The sequence below is a fragment of the Poecile atricapillus genome, chromosome 16, assembly GCF_030490865.1.
Source record: "Poecile atricapillus isolate bPoeAtr1 chromosome 16, bPoeAtr1.hap1, whole genome shotgun sequence".
NCBI classification, from domain to species: domain Eukaryota; kingdom Metazoa; phylum Chordata; class Aves; order Passeriformes; family Paridae; genus Poecile; species Poecile atricapillus.
The window spans coordinates 1,483,084-1,506,581 of NC_081264.1; the positions used below are offsets into that span (position 1 = coordinate 1,483,084).

The 23,498-nt window shown below is 44.9% G+C and overlaps 1 long non-coding RNA gene across 1 annotated transcript in view; it reads left to right on the plus strand.

Moving 5' to 3' along the window:
- Positions 1-19,801: 19,801 nt before the first annotated feature.
- Positions 19,802-23,498, plus strand: part of LOC131585391 (uncharacterized) — a 74,290-nt gene continuing 70,593 nt past the window's right edge. Inside the window, exon 1 of the long non-coding RNA XR_009278938.1 lies at positions 19,802-19,909. This is a non-coding gene — a long non-coding RNA (uncharacterized LOC131585391). The remainder of the gene's footprint in view (positions 19,910-23,498) is intronic.

A 23,498-nucleotide genomic window follows, 5' to 3' on the forward strand; every position in this document is an offset into this window, starting at 1 on the left:
ACGTGTGTGAGGGAGCTTTGGAGGGTAACCAGGAGAGCTGAGCTTTCGGGCCATCACATCCCCATCTTGTGCTCAGCATCTCTTTGTTCTCCTCTCCGTGGTGGTGGCAGCCAGGAGGGTGCTGTGACCCTGCTGGCATCTCCAGCGAGGTGACAACACCAGGATGGGCCCAGGGCAGCTCGGGGAGTGACACCCACACCCTCAAAGCCAGGAGGGCAAGCTCAGCTCCTTGGGGTGGGCAGCCAAGGAGAAAACAGCGTTGTCTGTGTGGGATTTCTGTCTGTGGGGGATTTCAGGCTCTGTCTGTCTGTCTGTCTGTCTGTCTGTGGGGGATTTGAGGCTCTGGCAGAGCTGTGCTTCCCCACACTGAGCTGTCCCATCTGCTGTCCAAGCAGAGAGCAGCCGTGGAGGTGGGAAGGGAAGCTCTGCTCCTCAGGGAAGCTGCTGGCCCCAGCTCCTGGGAGAAACTGTGACAGCGTGGGAGCTTCACCTCGTGTCCTGAAATGGGAAAGGAGCAGGAGGAAGGGTGATGGCGGAGGAGAAATGCAAAGAGCCAGCCCGGGGGGATCCTGGATTGTGCAGGAAACAGGATTTTCCCTGACCTCCTTGGAGCTGCTGCAGCTCAAGCGGAGCGGGATTCAGGTAGAAAAACCCCTCCACAATCCAGCCTGGGCCCACTCCAACTGCAGCCATCCCAGTGGAAGCCAAGAGGCAAATTCCCATCCTGCCAGCACCGCTAACCACCGACAAGGTGCCTTTTTTTAGGGCTCGGGGAGGGCATTGAGCCAAAGGCATCCCACATTCCTTCTGCCGAGCGCGAAGGTTGCCAGAATTAGCGCACGCAGAGTGCACGAGGAGCCACTTCCCGCTCGATCTGCCAAGGAGGCTGAGGGATCTGTGAATTCTGCTGGGGGAAGGAAGCACGTACCCAACATCTTGTCCATCAAAGCAGAAAACACCTCGGAACGGCGGCGGGAGCGAAGCAGCGTTTGAAACCAGCCGCAAATCAAGCCCCGAGCTGGCGCCGACAGCTCCTCGCCGCCTGCCAAGAGTGAAAAAGCAGCGCACGCCAGAGCCCAATCAAGCTCTTCAAATCCACCATGCAAGTGGTTCTTTCTCCGAGAATCTGAAATGCTGAGAGCTGTCTTGAGGGAGGCATTTCACACCCCTGCTCCTGGAGGTGCAGCAGCAAAATTACTTTAGCTGGGGCACGGCTCTTTATTCTGCTTTGCAGAGGTAATAAACATCAGCTGAATAATTTAGGCTGAAATAAAAAAAGGCCCCGTATTTTTTTTTTTTTTTTCCCTTTGACAAACAGTTATTTCTGTCACCCACAATAACCGTTTTTAAGGATAGCAGAGTGAAGCTGATTTTCCATTTATAAGTTTCATACTTTCTTTTGTTTAGAAGGCCTGATTTATTCACGTTTTTGCAACGTTTCACTGTGGTGGTATTTGAAGCCAGGATTTGAGGAAAAACATAATCCATTGGCAAGAAAAAGGAGAGAGGAGAGATGTAGCTATTTCTCAAGCAACTGGCCCATTGTTTTAACAACCAGGGGAAGAAAGGAACTTGATTTCTGACGAGAAATCTCTGATTTTTGTATATTCATGGAGAATATACACTGAGAAGTTCATGGAGGTAGAAGAGGTTTAGGGCCTACTTCTCACTCAGGTTCAGGTGGTCAGAAAGTTTCTCTGAGATAAAAGGATTAAACTTGTAAGAAAAGTGATGAAGGATCCAGGTTCACTGTGTCTGAGAGACACAACTTAGAGAATGTGAGACAAAGCAAGTTCAGAGGACATTTCTCTGGGCAGGTAAAATCCTGTGCCCAAACAGCAGAGGAGAGGTGTAGGCAGCTATTTGAAGTATGATGGGAAAATGACCATACACATTAATGTATGATGGACATCAAGGGAGCTTGGATGGAAAATATCCATCCAAAACAGTACAAAACCTCCTGTTCTGTTCCGGATTTGATCCTGCTTCACTCACTCCAGCATCCTTTCTTGCACTGCACACCAGAGCACGTGGGCTGTCACCTTGGTGTGACATTACAGCCAGGCTGGGGCTTGGCTTTGGCCACCCCGAGAGGATGAGCCATAATGATTAACATTATGTACTAATTCTTGGCTCTGCTTGTCCTGAAACTGATGACTCTGTGTATTCATCCCACAGCTTCTGGCGTTGGCTGTGACTTGAGGCCTCCTGGATGTAAACGAGAGCAGCTCAGGGCTCAGCAGTAAATATTCCAGGGCTCAGTAGTAAATATTACAGTGCATGGCTCAGTTTTTAGCTTAGGTGATACATGGCTGGAGATAGAAATGAAAAACTCGCAAAGAAAATGGGAATATCTGTTTGCAACGTTATCTTGAATTGCAGAAATCTAGTATCTTACTGCATCTTTATTTTCATGGGCATGAGCCTGGGGAGAATTTTCTTTCTAGGTAAGACCAACTGCTAGTGAGTCTGTATGTTATGGAAGTAGTTTCTTCACAACTGTCTTGCAATTGAAATGTTGTTAAACCATTGTCTAAATATAGACTAAAACTAAAACCCACAGCAATTTCTTCCTTTTATTTTTTCTTTCCCTGTGCAACACTTGGTGGTGTGGGTAAAAATCCCACCCCAGGTCTGCCTGCAGTGGGGTCCTGCCTTCTGGGTGAGAACAGCACTAGCAGGCAAAGCTGGGAGAGGGTGAATGATTGCTTTTTGGAAAAGCAGTGAAGTCTCCTGTCTGTGATGCTGAGTTTGCTGCTGCTGGGATGGTTTGTGATCTGTAGATGTGCTCCAGGAGCCCTCTGCAATGTAGTCAGGAAGCAGAAGGAATTCCATGGCATGCAGTCTGCAGCAAGGGCTTTAATCCATCCTGAAGTCACTTGAAGCTCTCTCTTTTTCCTTTTGATGTTCTTTCAAACATGAGCCAGCCAGCTGAACACACACACACACAAAATGTTAACTGCAATCTCTTGTGTCATGTCCTGTGGAAGTTTGGTGGCAAGGAGGCAGAGCTGGGGTGTGAAGGGCCTGGCTGGCCCTGTGCACACAGTGCCTGGCTGATGGCTGCCTCAGGATTTCAGCTTTTATTTTATTCATGTATTTGTAATCCTGCAGTTCTTTAGTGTGTAACTCCAAACTCCACGTGCAGTGTGAGCTGCTGTTCTCCCTTTTGGGTCAGACACAGCAATTCCTCTCCAGGCCTGGCAATCAGGGACACCTCAGTGCCTCAGGCCTGAGAGATGGAAACAAAAGGGAGCTGGGGGCAGCAAACTGGGGGTAAATTCCTTCATTAGCTGAAGCTGGAATTGTGGGATTAACCCCCAATGTGCAAATGGACCCCTTTTTTCACATAAAAGTGTGAAACCCATGACCTGTGGTCCATTTCTGGGTGCAGCCCCTGAGAGGGTTTGGTCTGCCCGAGACGTACCTGAAGGCCCTTCAATAAATACAAATAGAACTGCTTTTTATTCCCTAGATTTTGTCAGCCCTCTGTTTTTAGGTAGCCCCAAAAGGCACCATAGCCACAGAGTGGCCACAAGGCTCCCACTCCCAAGGGTCTGTGAGCCCGGGATCGCTGCACCCTGCGATTCCTGCAGCCTCACACAGCCCCTGGGCTCGAGGGGTGAAACGATGGCAGCAGAGATTTCTCTGGGTGCTGGCTGTGATCCTGGGACATTTCATTGTAAACTTGGCTGCTTGAATGAGCACGTGAGCCAGAATTCAGCCTCAATCCAGCCTGGATCCCCTGTGCACCCCTGCTGCCTCTCCAGGGCTGCAATCCCTCCCAAAGGTTTTTAGCTCGAAACACTTGAGGGGTTCAGCCCTGAACCCAACCCATAACCACCTGCCTTATTTTGGTGCCAGTAGACAAAAGAGAGAAAAGCTCTCTTTGATTATTTCTTTTTTCTTTTATGTGTTGCCTTGCAAGTAGTTTTCCATCCAATTAATCCCACTAGGTTTCTAATTGAAGTGGTGGTTTGCATAAATATTAATCAGTCACTAAGAAACATGGAGGGTCAGGGACAGGCCAAATGAAAGAGGGTGTTTGGTACCTACTCTGATTTATTTTTGCTGAGCTCTCCTACTGCAGAAGATGTTTAGATTATGTTTGTTTGCCTGGTGTGTTTTTGTTGAGTCTTATTGGTAACAGCAATACCGGTAAATAAATTACATGAGCATGTAACTTGTTCTTGTTGGCCCTTAATGCCATTTCAATGGGAAATAAGTGGCTGCATATTTTCTGTGTTGCTCTGGTCTCTCAGTTCCTCTCTGACTAATGAATGGGGAAATATTTCTTCACTCTCCCCAGTGTAATATGTTGTGAGGACAAATAAATTAAATGGAGTCTCTGTATGAGCAGTGGCCATATAACCTGCTAGAGAAAATTGCCAAGAAATGTTCTTGGTACTCACCTTGGCTGTGTAACTTGTTTGTTGCTGGCACAAATTCAGCTCCAAACTGAGACAGTTTCAGATGCTTTGCTCTTCAGGATTGTTTTCGTTTCAGTGGCCATGGGACCAATCCAACCACTTCATTAGACCCCTTTACCTTTGTTAATTCAGTTCTTAAAAATTTAGGAAAATGAAGGAACTACTTAGGAAGGTGAATTGACAATGAAGGCAAGGTACTGGCCAGATTAAAACTTCTTTCTTTGTTATGGATAATTAATTACAGGGGGATAATTTCCTGCACAGAGTGGGCAGGGCACTGGAATTGTGCCTTGCTCTCATTGTCCCTGTGCTGTCCCCAGGTGTCCAGGCTGGCAGCAGGAGGGAGCTGGGTGGGTGAGGACAGTTTGTGTTCTTCAGGGCTGGGACAACCTCAGCAGCAAGGGCAGCTCCATGTTCAGAAAAGCACAGAACCCTCCATCTGCCTGACAGCAAGAGAGAAAAGGAGCTCATTAAAAATCCTCCCTGGTTTGACACCTCTCTGTGCTCCTGGGACCAGGCTGCAGGGAGCTTGTCTCGCTGCCACGTTTCTGTGCAGTGGCAGGATGGCAGCAAGGGGCTGTGACATGCAAGGTGCAGCTTTGTCACAGGGAGGGACAGAGCTGGGTGCTCTGAGTCCAGTGATGCTGATTTTCTATGGATGCCTTTCAACAGCGTTGGACAAGGTGGAGAAAAGTGACAAAATATCAAAGCTGAAGCGTTAATACTGAAGTGATATCACTTTTCAATCCATGCTTGTAGTCCAGCACTGTGGGAAGTGCATTCCTATTGATGGATCCAAGGCACAGATCCCAGCCTTGTACCCATCTGGCTTTCCCTGCCATTGGAAGCTCAGTAAAGTTGCAAACACCGTTAAAATTAAGTTGCCAGAGGAAAATGTTTCTGATGCATCGGTTTTTATCAGTTACCCTGTGGTGACATCAGACAGCCTCGCAGGCAGCCAGGGAGCACAAACACAATTGGAAAGGGGATGGGGAAAGGAGTTTCAATTTTTCTTCCTCTGAAATGTAGGAGTTCTGGGGAAGCACAGACAGTTCAGAGATATTTGCCTTCCTTCAGGCGTGCCATCAGCTCCTGTAGAAGCTTCAAAACAAAACTCACCAAAATGACAGCACTTTGTTTGCTGCTGCACTGAGGAAGGAGGCTGTTCCTGAGGGAGCATTTTTTTAACATCCTTGCAATGCAAGGCTGGAGAGAAGCCTCAAACAATTGTGTGATGACAGCCATTCCACTCCTCAAACATGGGGATGCTCTTGTTGCCTGTCACCATGCAGCAGTCACCTGAAAGGCCATTAAAGTGGAAATTTTAGAAGAGCCAAAGAAATAAAGCCACAATATGATAGAGTTTGTCTGTCAACCTGATATCCACACACATACGTGTTGTGTTAAATCATTCTGTGCCAGAATTTGGCTGTTCAATAAAACAGTGTGTGACCATCATCAATAGACCAGCAGCAGTTTTCTCTTCCCCCCCTCCCTGATCACAGCTTCAGGTTATTATGGGAGCCCTTCACAGCTCAGCTGTTCATAGATCTGGGTAAGCTACCAGGTAATTTTGGTTTGGTTTGAGGTGCTGTGTGTAAAACCCTCCTACAAGCTGTTCCTGGCCCGTTAAACTCAGGCCAGAGCTGTCAGGGGCTGTTTCACCTGCGGTTCCAGCTCTGCACAAAAACAGATTCCCTGTGCATGCACTTGGGGAAGTTCACAGATCTGCAGCTATTTGCTTAATCAGGCCAGAACAGAATCTGAGCTGCAAAGGGAGCAGTTGTTCTGCTGGCTGGGAGAGATGAGAACAAGAGGAAAAGACAAAGTGTCAGCCTGCACAGACTGGGGACAGCACGGGGCTCCTGGGGAGGGCAGCTCCTTGGGGAACATGTTGGTGTTCCTGGTGAGAGATGGCTTGAAAAGCCTTTTCCCATGCCATGAAACCCTGGGACATCTGGAAAAGCCTCACTCTTTGGTCTTCATGGAAACATCTCTGGAGGAAGCACAGCAGCCTGGTCATGGGGTCACTCTCGAGGAGACCAAAGATCCAAATCCTTTAATCCTTGAAGAAAAGATTTCAACCTGGGTCTGCACCTGCTGCTCTCTCTCTCACATGCCCAGGGAACAATATCACTCCTGAAAACATTTTATGGCTTTGACAAATGTTCACTTATAGATGAAATATATTTTTGCCAAAAAAAAATAAAAAAAAAATCCTAAGCTCTTTTTCCCTTGGCTCTGCCGTTCTTTATTTTCTTCTGCTTTCATCTCCAAGCCTCCTACCCTTTTTCTGTCTTGTCTATTTTGATTCAGCCCATGCCCTGAATGACTCCTGTCTTGCTCTGTGCTTGTACAGTGTCTATCACCACGGCTTTCAATCTGTTAGCACCCAGAGGCATTAACATAATGCAGGTAATAAGGGCTAAATTTAACTTGCTCACAACTACTTTTACCCACTCTAATATGCATCACACCCTTCAGCTGACAGACTCAAATTGCATATAATAGCTGTCTGGCTACAGTACACAGACAAAGAAGGTGATAGAAAGCATTTGCTTCAATTAAAAAAAAAATATTTTTCCCATTCGGAAACCTCAGCTTCATTTTTTCCCATTGCTTTCAGAAGCTTCATGTCAAGATAGATTTTCCTTCCACTGATGACATTAAATCTCATGGCTGCTGTAAAATATGTTTTATGAGTTATTAAAGAGTGTTACAGCAGCTGAATTGGGCAATCATTAAATAAATATTGCTAAATAGTTTATTAAAAGAAAATTTAAGCGCTTGCCATTTTTACTTATCCTCCCTAGGACAGTTGATTTTATAGGTTTTCTTCCTTTATCTATTTTTATGATCTGGACTAAACTCTGCAAACTTCATCATTCATCCAAATATCTATAAGAGGTTTAATTGATGAAGATCCCATTTGAGTAAAAAATAACTAAACAGCAGTTCCTAATTTTCTGTGTTTAGTTCCATGAGTATCACAAACTGAGAGCTCCAGAAAATAAAACACTGAAGTTCTTTAGCCTGTAATTTTTCACTTTTGTAAGTTGTACTCACTGACTTAACCAATAGCAATCAAATTATGGATGGAAAAGTAGGAAAAAAGTAATTCAAGAAGCACAAAAAGACTGAGTCACGGGGAACAATTTGGACACTACACACTGGCTTTGGTTTCTTGGCAAAAATTTGTCCTCTTGCTCAGCTCAGCATTCGCTGTGCAGTGCCTGCAGTGAGCCCAGGACTGTCCCTGTGTGCACAGGAGAGGTTCTGCTGCCAAGTCAGGGACGGTCACTTCTTCAGCCCTGTGAAAACACCCCCTGTGCACATCACCCAGCTCCTTCAGGAGCCACGGGGAGCTCCCTGAAACAGGGATAACCCTCTGGAAGTGCCTCCCTCCTCTCTCCTGACTCTGGGGAAGGCTGGTGCTGGTTTGAGCTGGGTCCCAGCTTGGAGGACTCCAGTGCCACATCCCTGCCCTGCTCCCAGTGCCTGCCTGGAGAGCAGGAGTGATGCTTCAGCCTTCCTGAGCACATCCAACCTCCCAGCTCGCCTGTTCCGTGTGCTGGGAGCCTCACTGCCTGCACTTCACGAGCTTGGGAGCTGCCTGCAGGACTGCCTTGAGATCAAAAGAACTTCTTCAGCCAGGTTGTGTCTTCTCAGAGATCAGAGCAAAGCCCAGGAGCGGCCAGGTTGGTTTCCAGCTGCTGGAAGTGCTGAGCTGAGCTGAGCATTTCCCCAGCACTGTGAGCACTGCCCTGAGCTGATGAACAAACTGCCCATTGACATCAGGATACATTTCCCAGACCAGCAGCCACTTTCTGTGCCTGACAGACCCATCTGGACTGTCCCAACTGGCTTAATCGTCTGCTGCTGCCATCTGAAAGCTCAGGCAGTGCCACATCAGTGACAATGGGCTGGTAACAACCCCTGTGCTGCTTTCACAGCAGTGCCTCAGCACTAGGGCACCCAGCATCTCACCAGAGTCACCCAAAGATCTGCAGAATGCAGCTCCAGCTAGTGATTTTTTTGGGTTTTTTTCCCTAGGAATTCATGCTTATTCCTCAACTCTTCTTTCTGAAGCTCTCATGGCCGTGTGGTCCATTTGCAGCTGCCATCATCTTCGCTAACCCCATCTCTCCTTTGATTACATCAGTCTGTGGTGCTGAAACCTCTTAACATTTCCCCAAATCCCAACACACGGCAGCTGGGTCCATCCCCTTCATCCCCAGCTCCTCTTGTCCAGCTCTAACATGACTTAATCTCTCCTGGCTCTTTTCCATTTAATTGTCTCCATTTCAATAGGTTTAAAAATAGCTCCTGCATATTTAATTATGCTTCACTTCCCTCTGTTCCTTCCAGTGCATTCAGTCTCCAGTGCAGTGCTTTGCCTGCAGACAGAATTCCCATTTAGGCTGGCCCACGTTCAGCCCATTACACCCAGCCCATATCAACTGGAAAAGGCTTTTCTCTTGTAAGGCTGGGAGCCTCTGCAGCTCAGCATTGATCAAAATTAGGTCAACAATGTCATACAAGTGCCTTGCAGTTCATGGTAAAATTGGTCATTAAGAGCCATGAAGGCAGGGTATAACCGTGGACAGAGAAGCGGAGAAGTAATCAGAGGAATATTTCCCATTCCTCTTTTAATAAGCTATCATTTACCCTTGTTCTGTTTTGATCCCTTTGGGGCATATGTCTTGTGCAGGGAAAAGTGAAAAGAAATAGAGGGATAGAGGAAAGTAATAATGAAATAGCACATGTGTTTAAATATTTGCAGGAGAAAGGAAACAGCACAGAATTTCTCACTAAGTCTGTGATGAAGCAGAAGAAGCACAGGCTTGTCAAAGCAATAATTAAGTTCAGTTCCAGAGGGCTGTTGGTGTTAAATCTGCTGGGTTTTCTTGCAGGGAATGGTCTCTCTGGAGGGCTCTGAGACAGAAACCCACTGAGGTCAGACTTTCCCACTGACTCAAACAGTCTGAGAGTAAAACCCCAAAAGCAGCTGGAGCTTGGTCTGTGTCGAGGTTATCACCAGGATAATTTGACTTCTTGGTGTAACCCCTGTGTCTGTGGTCAGCTCCTGTTCCAGCTGAAGTAAAAGATGTACAAACAGCAAACAGGGGATGTGAAAAACATCCTTTTCCCTTTATTCTACAAACAATCCTGTGTTCATGAATCTATTTACCTCAGCACATCGGGATGCACGTCAGGGGAATTCCACCAAACACTTGAAGGTGCTGGAGGTGAAGTGAACCCTCATTTAGCTGTTTGAATATCCTCTGCAAGGCAAACACATTCATATTTCATGGCTTTGCAGAGCTCTGAGCCCCAGGTATTTGACCTGGCTCATCTCAGATGAGTGTAGCTCATCTGTTCTTGCAGCATCAATACGAGTGGCACTTTAAACACTGCTGGAGGTGTTTGTTTCCTCTGAGATGCACTCTTCATTTGCTGCATTAGTGGGAGATGAGTGATGGCACTTCTGTTAATGCAGGGATTGAGCACAGCATCGGCGTGGGGGAAAGGGGGGAGCTGAGACAGACTCTGGGATATAACAATATAATCAATATATAAACAATATAAATATAATAATATAATCAAAGCCCTTTATTATCCCATTGGATGAGTTCTCAGGGCAGAGAGAGGACTCCTGGGGGAGTCCCAGGCACCAAAGGGGCACGAGAGGTGGAAAAATAAAAAGATAAAAAGTCAGCAGCAGCTGAGTAACCTGCACCAGAAAAACCAAAGGGTTTTGTTACTGTTGGACACAAAATGATTCACAGACACTGCTGAGTGTGGGATAGAGGAAGAAGAAGGAACTTTATCCTGTCATTTCAGTATTTATAGATTCTCAACAACAGCCAGGGATAGTCAGGTTACCACCTTCCCAACCACACTGGTCATAAGACACATCCATCAAAAGACATTTCTTTAGTGGAATGGATAAATATCTATGTTTGTATTTACTTTCCTGGGAAAGTGTCTAGAAACTATGAAAAACAATATCAGAAGGCTTGATTCTCAGGGTGACATCTCACCCTTTTTGTCTTTAAAAAAGAAAAAAAGAAAAAGAAAAATGAAGAGAGAAAACAAACAATATTTTAAACAATTAAAAGGAAAATAACAGAGAAAACAAACCATGTTCCAAACAATATCAGGTTTTTAGTGTCAGGGTGACTTTTCTGTCCCATCCTGATGTGCTGGAGACACTGGGCACCCATCCAGGAGGCTCCATGGGCATGGCCTGAAACCTGCTGAACCCAATCAAAAGATGCTCATTGATCTCAGAGGATGATGAAGCAAGTTTGGAGTGGTTTTGTTCTGTTAAATTCAATTTTTATGATCTTGTCTTCTCTGTGTTTGAGCTGACACCGTTGGTAGGTGAGTGCTGAGCCTGGGGGATGTCGTGTCCATCCCCCCAGGCCTGGCAGAAACATCAGTTGGGTTTGGGATGCAACAAAAGTGGAGTGCTCAAGAGCCATCACATTTTGGAAAAAAAATGTGAGAAAATTAATGACAGACGATCCTTACACTTTTCTTTTTATTTTTTTTTTATTTTTAAGCAAAAAAGAATTTGAAGTAGAATTTGAAGTGCAAAACTTAAAAAATTGCTGCAATAGTATCAGTCTGCTCAAACTGCCAAGATGTGCAAAAGCTGGCGAGGTGCACACACACTCACACACACACAAAGACAAAAAAATTCTGCTTTTTTGTGTCCAGAAAATGTGTGGAGGGCCTCCATCCTGAAAAGATAATAACTGGGATGAATTGCTGATGCTGATTAATTAATTATCTTAAGAAATACTAAAGAGCACCCACATAGCTGAAGGTGTTGAGGGAAGCCTGTGACATAGATTTCCAATCTTTGACCTTCCTCAGGGGTCAGGCATATTCTAAACATTTCACAGGGGTTTCAGTGAAAGGCCTGAGGAGAAAAGCTCCAATTTCTGTGTTTGTGCTGCCTGTCTTGGGCTGTGCCATGGGCCTGGAGCAGAGGGGATGATCCTGGAGGTGCTCCAGGACAGAAAGATTAGGAGGACACTAAAAGAGTTTCATGGAATAAGGATTTTCAGTTGAATTTTGTTGGGCATTTTTCACCATTACTTGCTGACTTCTCCAAAACTTGAAGCTAATCTCTATTTTCTCTTCTGGCCCGTATTTCAGTGCTGTCACAGGAGGTTTTGGTGTCTCACTGTGCTTTTGCCTGGCTCTTGATGTCACTGAGGTGTGTTTTGGGGAGGGGACAGGCAGCAGAGCACCTTTGGGATGCCCTGGGTGAAATGGTGTGCTCTGGCTCCCTGCAGGTATCAGCACCATGGTGCTGGAAATGGAGTGGGAACCACAGGAAAGCAGATTGTAACTGCTGCCCTCTGCCCCACACAGCTTTACACACGAGATTTACACCGCTGGGGTTTTATTCCCTGAGTGATCATCCATGCCAAGTGGAGAAATGGCTGTGAAATGGGAGGGAAAGAGCAGAAAGCAACTGAAAATTCACTGGGCTGCAGCTCAAGGCTTTGGCCTGCCCATCCCCTGGATACCTGGAAATGTGAAGGGACAGAAAGCACAGCTGTGACAGAATCCCTTTATTCAGGTTCCAGGTGCCCTGGAGGGTGAGCCAGGCCTCTGAGGACTCAGAAATGCAAGAACTGAAATGTTCTCAGAGGAAGCAAAGCTGGCATTTGCTGTCCTGGTGCTTTGCCAAGGCTGAAATCTGATGCAAGCTCCATTGCTGAATTCAAGATCCTGGCTTTCTAATAATTTGGTGAAAAGCACTGCTATAGTTCCGATGTGTTGACATTAAATAGCTTTTGATTTCTGATTTGTTCCATGGTGCTAAGATGGTGCTGGAGGCAATTAGCTGCGTTTGGAAGTCGGGGAATGATTGATTGTTCTGCTCTCTCTCAGCTGCTTTGTGGGTTTAACTTTTATCTACAGTTTAAAATCAAAGGGTTTCTTTCTGGTTTTTTTTAAAATCAGTTTACAATCTGTTGGCAAAATGGCCCTCCATCTGAAAGGATCGTGTACTCTCACATAGCTGGATTAAAAATGACAATTATATTTCAAGCAAGATAATATTTTCCTGATTATTTCATTCCGGGGGAAAATATAAAAAGTCTTTATGGTGCAATTATCTGTTTTCATTCGACAACTTCAGAGCCTTTTTTTCATTTATAGAGTTCTTCACTCTGGCTCGGCTGAACAGCAATAGATCAGTATTTGTTTGATTTGGGTTTTAAGTGACTACAGGCTCTAAATTTACAAGTGGAAGAAGTCAATGAGGCTCTGTGCTGACTTAGGTTAGAATGAACACACAGGGACAGACTCTTTTTGGGTGTTTTAAGCCTATTTTCAAGCTGTACAGCAATCAAGGCAGTGCAGAACAGTTTCTTGTTCCTTTATTTGCAGAGCATCATTCCCTGAGCCTGATCAGGGTGTGAGAGGTGCTGACCCCACTGCAGGGTGCCTGTCCCAGCTCTTGCTGCCCTGCACCGTTGCAATATAAAGGAGTTTTTTCATGTAGAAAAGCTGCATTTTTATTGCTTAGTTCATATTTTTATAGGACCGTAGTTTTCATCGTGCCAATTCAGTGCCCAGGAGCTCTCAGCTCCCCTCCTGCAGCTCAGCTCCTAACGAGAACACCCCCATAAATTACCCAGGGAAGAGGGAGAGGCACGCACAGACAGGCAAGATGAACGGGGAGGAGGATCAGAGATTTTAAGGCCACGACAGAATTCTCTGTCTCATTTTGTGCATATTTATGACACAGAGATGGGAGAGGCCCACAGGGAGAGCACAGCTCACAAATCACATCCCTCAGCTCGCTCCAGAGTTCGTTAAAGTTCACTCGTGTCTCCTCTGCTCGTGCCCCATTCATCATCCCCGCCTCTGAAAACAGGGCTGAGCTCACATCCCACATCTGCAGTGGGATCGTGGCCATTCCCTCTCACCCTCCCTCCTCTTCCTCTCTGCCTGAGCCTCCCTCCTCCCCGGAGGGATTGGGAGATCACAGCTTGGGGACAGGAATGTGGCACCTGATGGAGCTTTCCCTCCATCAGGTTCTCCTCAGGGACCTGACCCCTGCCCCCAAAACTGTCCTGGGGGCTGTGGAAGGACAGAGCTCTTCTCTTTGCTCTTAAAACCCTCAGAAATCCTTAACTAATCCAAGAAATACTCCATCTGGAATTGGGTGATTGCAATATTTCCTCCCTCTGTGTTTTGACCTTGTGTGGAAGGGGAATCAAAGTTGAAAGTGTGGATTTTATAATATTTTTATAATTGACTTTTCTTAAAGAAACCTTTACTTTTGAATATGAAGGCTCAGACTGGGATTTTGTTTTTCCCCTTCTGAATGCAACAAACAGCAGATTTGAAGCTGGATCTAAGGGCTGCCAGTTTTACACTGATGGACATTTGCAGGTTTCTCTGATGCTGTCCCTGCCAGGGACATCAGGCCCAAACTCATGAAGTTGCCTCAAGTTTGTGAAAATAAACAGAATAAAGCAGATAGCCAGGAGCTGCCCAAACCTCTCTGCACTCTGCTCCTCTGCAGAACACAAATGCTACAAATGAAAAGCAAAAGTGCATGGGTTAAAAAACAGCCATTTGTTTTTCTCCAACACCTGCTGGCCACAAAAACTGAGATTCCCAGTTAATTTAATCTAATTAAACTTAATTCTGCCCCTGATTATTTGTGATTCTATCCAGAGTTTCTGTGTGGGTGTAGGAGCACTGCAGCTCTGCCCAGCTCTGCAATAAAGCTGTCTCTGAGCTCCAGCAGCTCTGGGAACTCCTCAGAGTGGTTTTCCTGCTTTAGCACAGGGGTTTGGGGCATTTTTTTACCAGTCCTCTGTCAGGTTAAATTCCCAGCCCATCCTGACCTTTCCACAGGAAGGGTTTTTTGGGGTTGCAGACATTATTCTCTGGCTGACATAAAGATTAGGTTCTGCTCTAGCTGGCTCTAGTGGCATCAGTATCCTCAGTGATAAATATTTTCGCTCTAATATTTGGGTGCTCAAGGTTCAAAAGTCCCTGCAAACCAAACAGAGGCTTGGTCATTATGAAGGTGTCGTGGTTTTAAACCAGTAACTAAAAAAAAATTACTTATTTCTTGCTGTGAGATATGGATTAGAATAAGAGCAAAACAGGCTTAAAACTTAAAAGGAATAAAGACAGTTTATTAACAAACTACAAGAATAAGAACACCAGAATAAACTTTCAGAAAACCCCTTTATCTCTCACTACTTGACCATTTCTTTGTACACATGATAACACAGAGACAAAAAACTTTAGAACTTTGGTGGTTAAAACCAGTTCTTATTCTTGTAGTTTGTTAATAAACTGTCTTTATTCCTTTTAAGTTTTAAGCCTGTTTTGCTCTTATTCTAATCCATATCTCACAGCAAGAAATAAGTAATTTTTTTTTTTAGTTACTGGTTTAAAACCACGACAGAAGGTAAGGAAAGCAAATCCTGAAAGAAATGGAACATGCTGATTTCTGCCCCAGCTGGGGCTTGCCTTTCCCAGCAGCTGCATGATTCCCAAGGTGGTTTTCTTTACCTCACCGTGTGTCCTGCCCTGGCTCCTGCACTGTGCTGGTATTTATAGTTATCAGAGATTATGGCCAAGTCTTTTCCAATTCAGCAGCCCAGCATGAAAGCCCTGAGAGAACAGGGATGGAGCACGAGGATGTAATGCCTCCTGATGGAGCTGGAGCTGTGGCATAACATCCTTAAAACCAAAACTCTTATAATCCAGTCAAATGTTTTTATTCCTTAAACATATCTGCTGTGTGCTACAGGGAAACGCTCTTGCTTTTAATATTCCTGCCTCATTTTGCTGTATTGATTTCATGGTAAGTTGCATGGCATTACCTGCAATTATTTGTCATTTTGCTCTTTAAAAAAAAAAATCATCCCAAGTCGTGGCCTGGGCTGCAAATGAGATGATCACTGGAGTGGAACAGCAGTATCCAAGTTACACTGGCTTGTGCTTAAGGGAATTCAACTTGCATATTTACAGCAGAGCCCTCCAAATTTCTGCCTAGTTTTGTTGGAGCTGGAAATGCTGAAGATTTTATACGAGAGGGGAAAAAAAAATATAAAGGACTGGTTGAAAAATCAGAAGCAATTCACTAAAATTCTTGTTAGGATTTGATCTCAACCCCCTGAAAATTTAAGAAGAAAAGTTTGAAAAAGGCAGAAGTTGTCACAAAATTGTTGGTAAAAATATTCAGAGGAAGTGTCAGCTCAGAATTCTGGATGGTGGTAATTTTCTCCCAAACCCAAATGTTTTTAGCTTTAAGGTAATGGTTTTGTTTTGATTAAAGGTACATCCATGGGCAAGGCCACTCCTAATTTCAGTGTGTGCCACAGAAATCCCCCCTGCTCCCAGTTCTTCCTCCCTCAGGCAGAACCAGGAGGTTTCCCACATCTAATCCCTGTTAGACTGCAGCCCAAACTGAGTCTGCACAGCAAAATAAATCACATTAACATGAGTTAATAAACCAGATTCATCAGCTGCAAACAACAAATACGCAATATGAACGAGGATATTGAAGTACACACGAGTCAGAAGTTAAAGCAGATGCTAAAATGCATTTTTCAGCATTTTCAGAGGTCTCACACAGGATGAGCCCTGAACTCCACTGCAGCAGAGGGGTGTGACCTCACCTACTCATTCACAGTCATGACAAGAAGTCACTCAATTTGATTTTGGTTTGATCATTTTTTAAAAAAAAATTATGCTAATCTTAGCAAACAGCTCTTTAATTTTTAGTATTCAGGCTTAATTAAAATGCAAAGGAAAGTTTAGAGGCAATGCCTCTCTCTCTCCCACGCCATCTACCACCTGCAAAATTTTATAGGAAAAAAGGGAAAAGATACCTGAAGTTTTTCAGTATTTCTGCTGACTGAGGCCCCAGGGCCCTGCTTTTTCACCCTGGTGTGGGTTTGTGTGACGGGCAAAGGGAACCTGAGAGCTCCTGCCACGTTTGTTATTGTTTGCATGGTTATTGTTTGATGGCTGGGAAGGTTTCTGGGCACTTGGTTGCACTTGGAGCAGGCAGGGATGGCACATGCACATCAGATTCAGAGAAGGATGTGTTTTGCTTCATCCTTTCTTTAACTTTTCCCATCCTGGTGACACATATTAGAGCTCAGCAGGAAATATCCGCCTTGGCTCTGCCAGTTCTGCCACCAGCCTGCTTTAAATCGGAAAAGCTCTTGGCAATGGGTCCCTCTTTGCATACTTTTAAGGAATAGAGTATCCAAATAGTAAAGAAATCTGACTCATGAGCAGCAGCAATGGAGAATATCAACTGACATAAAACAACAATGGCTTGTAAATCCAATCCTGTTCCCCCCGTGCTCTTCTGTTACACTGAGTTATGATTGGAAGTGACAGAAAGATGTCCAAATTTGTCAGCCCTAGTCCAGCATTCTTCAGTTCCTAAATATATCCTGCTACAAGTGATCTCTCCCTGACAGGAGGGATTTAAATAAAAATATTTAAAATGTTTTTGAGGAAATATTTGAAGAGTGCTTGTAAAGGCGTTGTAGAGATCAGCAGCGTTCATTTCCTTTGTGCACTACACAAGGCACCAGCTTGGCCCAGAATTAACTCCCAAATGTTCTGGTGACCTGTAGACAGCTCCAGAACAAAAACAGACTTGCTTGCATGAGGCAATAGATGACCCACTGGAGCAAAAACCCATTTGTGAGGCTCTTTGGGCAGCATTTTGGGTGGTGTGAGTCCCTTGGGAGTGGGTTTAGAGCCAGCTGTTCCTGTAATCCACAGCAAAGCAAAGCCTCATTCCAGTGGTTTTATGAGCCAGGAACACGGATCTGCTCTTTGTATTATTTCCAGTGACTCCTGTAGCTCTGAAGTGACATTTTTGTGCTGGTGACAATCACTGGGGTCACTCCTTGTGGAAATGTTTTAGTGCCAGCTGAGCAATCCTGGCAGGCTGGGGGTCCCAGCAGCTCCCCAGGCTCTGGCTCAGATTTTATTGCATTAATAGAGTTCCCTAAATTAACAATCAATACTTTCTTAGAGCAGTGAGATTCCTGCCTTCAGCCATTTGTTATGTATTGTGGCATTGCATGCTGACAGCTGGTTGGGTGAAGGTAATCACTTCCTAATTTACTAATCTTATCTTGAGGGGAAAGGTTGGCAACCTCAGATGGAAGATTAAAGGAGTGAGACTCCCAGAGATTCCTTTAGCTGGAGAAATTGATTTAGAGCATGCTGGAAAATCTTTCTTTTGGAAATGGAACGAGCAGGTGGCTGCAATTTATATAAATTAAACCTTGGGCTTGTTCCTCTGGCTTGAGTGGGTTTTTTCCCTGCTTTTAACAAAGCTACTGGTGCATAAATAGCGTTTGATTCTTTTTCTAAATGTTGGTTCTGTACAGTTGTTTTTAATCATTGAACCTTTTGGAATCAATTGTGGGATTAATCTAATTGCAGGTTCCTAATTCTGTGGAGCACAGTGCAAGAGAAAAAGCTTGTGGCCAGGGAGGGAAATCACAGCTTTGCATTCTTGTCTCATGCCACTTTTCTCAACCAGCCTCTGCTCTATCATTACAATCAAAATTCTTTATCCTGAAAATTGAGACACGAAATTTCTAGAGCTTAAAATAGCACTTCTGTAAGGCAGAGATTAGATTATGCAAAGTGTTAATGCAGCATTAACTGAAGAGTCCCAATTAAATAATTATAAATAGTTACAAGTCTAGTCTCTTTATTTCCAGAGCACTGGAGTTTAAAAGTTTTGCACTCTGGCAGCGTTCCTGCCAGTTAAGAAGGACCAAGACCTCTGCAGCATTTGCTTTTTATTTTTCCCTTTTATATTTCCCTTTTATTTTTCCCTTTTATTTTTCCTTTCTATTTTTCCTTTCTATTTTTCCCTTTTATTTTTCAATTTTATTTTTCCCTTTCTCTTTTTCCTTTCTATTTTTCCTTTCTATTTTTCCCTTTTATTTTCCCTTTTATTTTTCCCTTTTATTTTTCCCTTTTATTTTTCCCTTTTATTTTTCCCTTTTATTTTTCCTTTCTATTTTTCCTTTCTATTTTTCCTTTCTATTTTTCCCTTTTATTTTCCCTTTTATTTTTCCCTTTTATTTTTCCCTTTTATTTTTCCCTTTTATTTTTCCCTTTTATTTTTCCTTTCTCTTTTTCCTTTCTCTTTTTCCCTTTTATTTTTCCCTTTTATTTTTCCCTTTTATTTTTCCCTTTTATTTTTCCCTTTTATTTTTCCCTTTTATTTTTCCCTTTCTCTTTTTCCTTTCTATTTTTCCTTTCTACTTTTCCCTTTTACTTTTCAATTTTATTTTTCCCTTTTATATTTCCCTTTTATTTTTCCTTTCTCTTTTTCCTTTCTACTTTTCCTTTCTATTTTTCCCTTTTATTTTTCCCAGTGCCGGGGGACACCAGCTCAGCTGCCACACTTGTTCTGACCCATTTCATTCCAGCAGGAATTCCAGTCATCTGCAATATCATATTTCCTTTTCTGCAGAGCCAGGGGAATAAAAAATAACCAGCAGCAAGGGCTGTGATCTGTTTGTCCCCCACGAGTGTCTAAGTCATGCTTGAACAGTTATTTTTTGGCTGTGATGTGCCAAGTTAGCTCTGATTCACGCCTTGGCCTGGCAGAAGGCAAGACACTATTATTATTTTACTAATTACTAGTAATTTAATAATTACTAATTATTTACCTCAGCTGCTCCTTGCCTCATAATAATGCACTTCACAATTTTTTTGGGCTTCCTCCTCTCTGAAATACCGTTTTCCCAAGGCCAGCTTTGAGAGTGGAATCCCAAAATGTGCCCAAAGCAGGAATCATTGTCACAACCTTGCCACAGCCGGGACAAAGGGGAGAAATCCCATCTCAGAGGGGAGATGGGACAAAGCAGAAATGAAATTTGCATTTAGCATTAAGGAACGAGGAGGTAATTCCAGGTTGGTGGATAAAAGCAGAGGGATAAAGAGTGTTTGAACTCTGTTAAAGCAATCACACAGGCTGCTGGAACATTTGCTTGCTGGTGAGACATCTTGCTTAATTGCTGAATTGAAAACTATTTATAAAATGGCCCCATTCCTGGAGGCTCAGGTAAAGGAGAACAGCTGTTGTGCAGGAGAAAACCTCCCTTTTTTTGTGTGTTTTCAGAAGTTTCACCTCAGACATCCTGATGTTTATCTTGGTGAAGGCGTTGTCTCAAATAATGCAATCGGAGCAGGCAAAATCGGATTTTAGGCCTCCCCTCCTGGGGCTGTGGGAGCTGGGAAGGCAGGGATAAAGCAATGAGGTGTTTGTTCACTCAGTCCTGGCTGACATTTCAGTCAGGATGGATGAGTGAGTGTTTCCAAACAGAATCCAGTGGTTATTCCTGTGAAATGGTCAGAGCTGGGCAGTGAAGGGCACCCATCACCTTCCCTTTTGGAACACCACAAACTGCATTCTGACTCTCCAGGTAAATGCATTTAAAATGGCAAAAAGGCCTTTCTCAAGTCTCTACAATGGAAAAATTGATTAATCAAGTTAAAAAGTAGTGGGAGTGGGAGAAAAGAGGGGATCTTGTTTTGAAAAGCAATGCTGTCATTTCACTGAACTAGAATTTGATTGCTCTCAAAGCATTAAAACCTGTTCTTCTGGGGGGTGGATTCAGTTTTTTTAGTTTGTTTTCTTTTTCCCCAGATACCAAATATTCCTCAGGTCCTCTTATTCAGAATTTTCACACTATTTTCCAAATCCACATTCCTCAGGGGACTGCTGACCCCTTTCCTTCCTCCTTGCAGCTGGATCTCCAAGGGCAGCACATCTCTCTCAGCACATCCCTGCCCTTGACGAGGCTCACTCGTGACAGGATGGGGAATCTTGGCTCTGTCCCTGCTCCCTGCTGCTGCTGGGGTGTTCTCATCCCCTTACCCACAACTGGGGTCATTTCTGGAGGCTTTTCCTGCCTCTGCTTCTGCTCCCCAGCTGCTGTGGGAGCCTGGCTTGTCCCTTCCCTGCTCTGCCTCGCCTGCCCTTAACCCTTTAACCCTCACCCTAGGAATAAATCACGGTGGAATTGAGGTTTTTTGGGTCTGTGGGTGCTGCTGTAACACTGAGAGTGTGTGAAAATAGAGCACAGAAGGTGATTACACCTGAAAAATGAGATAAATGGTCTTGTTGGATGCAGCAAAAGACAATGCAATGATTGTGGGCTTTATAATTAAATTAACCCAGTGTAACTTTGTGATTTTGGGGGGTTATTTTGTGCAAGCAGTGAAATCGCTGCTGTTTGTTTCACCAAAACTTAGATGCTGCATCATCTTTCCCATTCCCCTCTCGGCAGGACAAGATAAATGCTCATAATGTTTTCTCTGGAGTGAAATTTCAAGATGCAGCAAAATATGCTTGAGGGCTGTGGGGCGATTGACCTCTGGAATACTGTTTTTCTGCCTGACCTTCTTCTTTTAAAAAAGAAAAAAAATCAATTCTGTTGTGTCTAAGCATCTCAAGTTTGAAGATCAACATTAGATTGTCATAATCTTTATTTAGTGCAGTGTTGTGTGGAGTTATTTGTTTAAAGCTGACGCTTCCTGACAGTATTAGGTTACATTTAGGGAGATTCTGTGAGTTGTGTTTGAAGCTGCATCTTGGATTTACTGCAGCTGCTGTAAATACCAGCTAAGCAACATTCATAAATTATGCTAAAGGTATTTCTCAGTTACATAAGAATTATTCTGCTACAGAACTTAATATCTGCCATCAGATACTTGCAGAGTGTGACAAGGCCAGGGGAAGCATGGCATTTAAAATCATATATTGAGGAGCTGCAGTTTCAGCAATATGAACACAAGTGTTGTGTTCTCTACACCCACACTTGGAACTGATTTTGCCAGTGGTGAAGCTGAGGCTGGCACAGCTCTGGAAGAAACTGGGCAGGTTTTGTAGCTCAGCTGGAGAAAGAGGCTCCCCAAATCTCTGTTCTGAACCTGATGTATTTACTGTGAGCACACAGAGGCAGCAGCTCAGCATTGAAACAAACAAACAAACAAACAGGGGTGAACTCAGCAGTGCTGTGGGGCAGAACCCAGCCTGAAATCACTGCACAGCTTCCCAAGGGTTTGGGGTGTGCATTTCCCCAAAGGAACTTTATGATCCCTCAGCTTTGGGGTGTGCATTTCCCCAACAGAACCTGTTCATCCCTCAGGTTTGGGGTGTGCATTTCCCCAAAGGAACCTGTTCATCCCTCAGGTTTGGGGTGTGCATTTCCCCAAAGGAACCTGTTCATCCCTCAGCTTTGGGGTGTGCATTTCTACAAAGGAACCTGTTCATCCTTCAGGTTTGGGGTGTGCATTTCCCCAGGAGAACCTGTTCATCCCTCAGCTTTGGGGTGTGCATTTCCCCAAGAGAATCTGTTCATCCCTCAGCTTTGGGGTGTGCATTTCCCCAACAGAACCTGTTCATCACTTGGGTTTGGGATGTGCATTTCCCTAGGAGAACCTGTTCATCCCTCAGGTTTGGGGTGTGCATTTCCCCAAAGGAACTTGATGATCCCTCAGCTTTGGGGTGTGCATTTCCCCAACAGAACCTGTTCATCCCTCAGCTTTGGGGTGTGCATTTCCCCAAAGGAACCTGTTCATCCCTCAGGTTTGGGGTTTGCATTTCCCCAACAGAACCTGTTCATCCCTCAGGTTTGGGGTTTGCATTTCCCCAACAGAACCTGTTCATCCCTCAGGTTTGGGGTGTGCATTTCCCCAAGAGAAACTGTTCATCCCTCAGGTTTGGGGTTTGCATTTCCCCAACAGAACTTGTTGATCTCGAGCAAGTTCTCCATCTGGAGCAGGAGCTGGTAGCCGGAGCCCAGGGCTGGGTGAGTGCCCATGGACCATCCTCAGCCTCCAGGGGCTGAAGCTCATTTCATGTTTAATATCCCTGGCACTGGTCTCAGCCTGGATTGCTGCAGGCACAGGAACACTCAGGCTGCTCTGAGTCGCTCCTGTGCTGCCTTCCCTGCTCATCCTCCCTTTCTGAGCAGGAAATGCCAGGAGAGAGCGAGCCTGGGCTCAGTTTTTGTGTGTGCAGACACATCTGGCAGCAGAGGGCCCCCAGATAAAACCCCCTGAGCTCTGTCCCAGAGGAGTGAAACAGTTTAATTTGGCTGCCCCAAGGCTTGCAGTGGCCTCAGCTCTTCTTCACAGGCCTGGGGAAGAGCCCTGGAACCCTGGTGGGATGGATTGTCCCGTTCTGGATGCTACAGAAAACACTAAAAAAATCCAGGCACCGGGTAACTGAGCTTAATAAAATACAATACTTGATACTTAATACAATATTGGGCCACCTGGGCATGTGCAGGGAAAGGATTTGCAAGGCCAAAGACACCTGCTAGTGGTGACAGGACCCCGTGACAGTCTGGGGGTGATGAATCCTGCCTGGCCCTCGATTATCAGAAAGAGCAGAGTGAAAATGAGCAAGAGATCGGAGCAATAATAGACTCTCCAGTGACACAGAAATGATGGCAGCTTAAAGGCAGCTGCTGGCTGGCTGGCCAGGAAAAGCAAATATTCCATAAATCACCTGGCTGCAGGGCTGGGCTGCAGGCTGCTCCCTCAGGCACTCTGCACTCTTTACTTCCCCTCCCACAAAAGCTGCAGTGATTGCACAAGAATGCACAATCCTCTCTTCTTGTCCATCCTTTTCCTTGGAATTTCCAAACACAGGTCGGTCTCTCCTCCTCTGCCTGCCCTGTGCTGCACCCAGAGCTCAGCACCGCGCTCCCCCAGGGGGACAGAGCAGCAGATCGGGGTCACCAGCCCCAGAGCCATCAAACCCCATCATTTTATTGGGATAAATGCCCTGGAGGGGCTGAGCTGCCTGTGCCTGCCCCTGCCAGAGCCAGGGGAGCTGGGATCCATGGATCCCTCATTCCTGCATTTCACAGGGAGAAATGGGATCCATGGATCCCTCATTCCTGCATTTCACAGGGGAGATCCATGGATCCCTCATTCCTGCATTTCACAGAAGTGAAATCCATGGATCCCTCATTCCTGCATTTCCCAGGGGAACTGAGA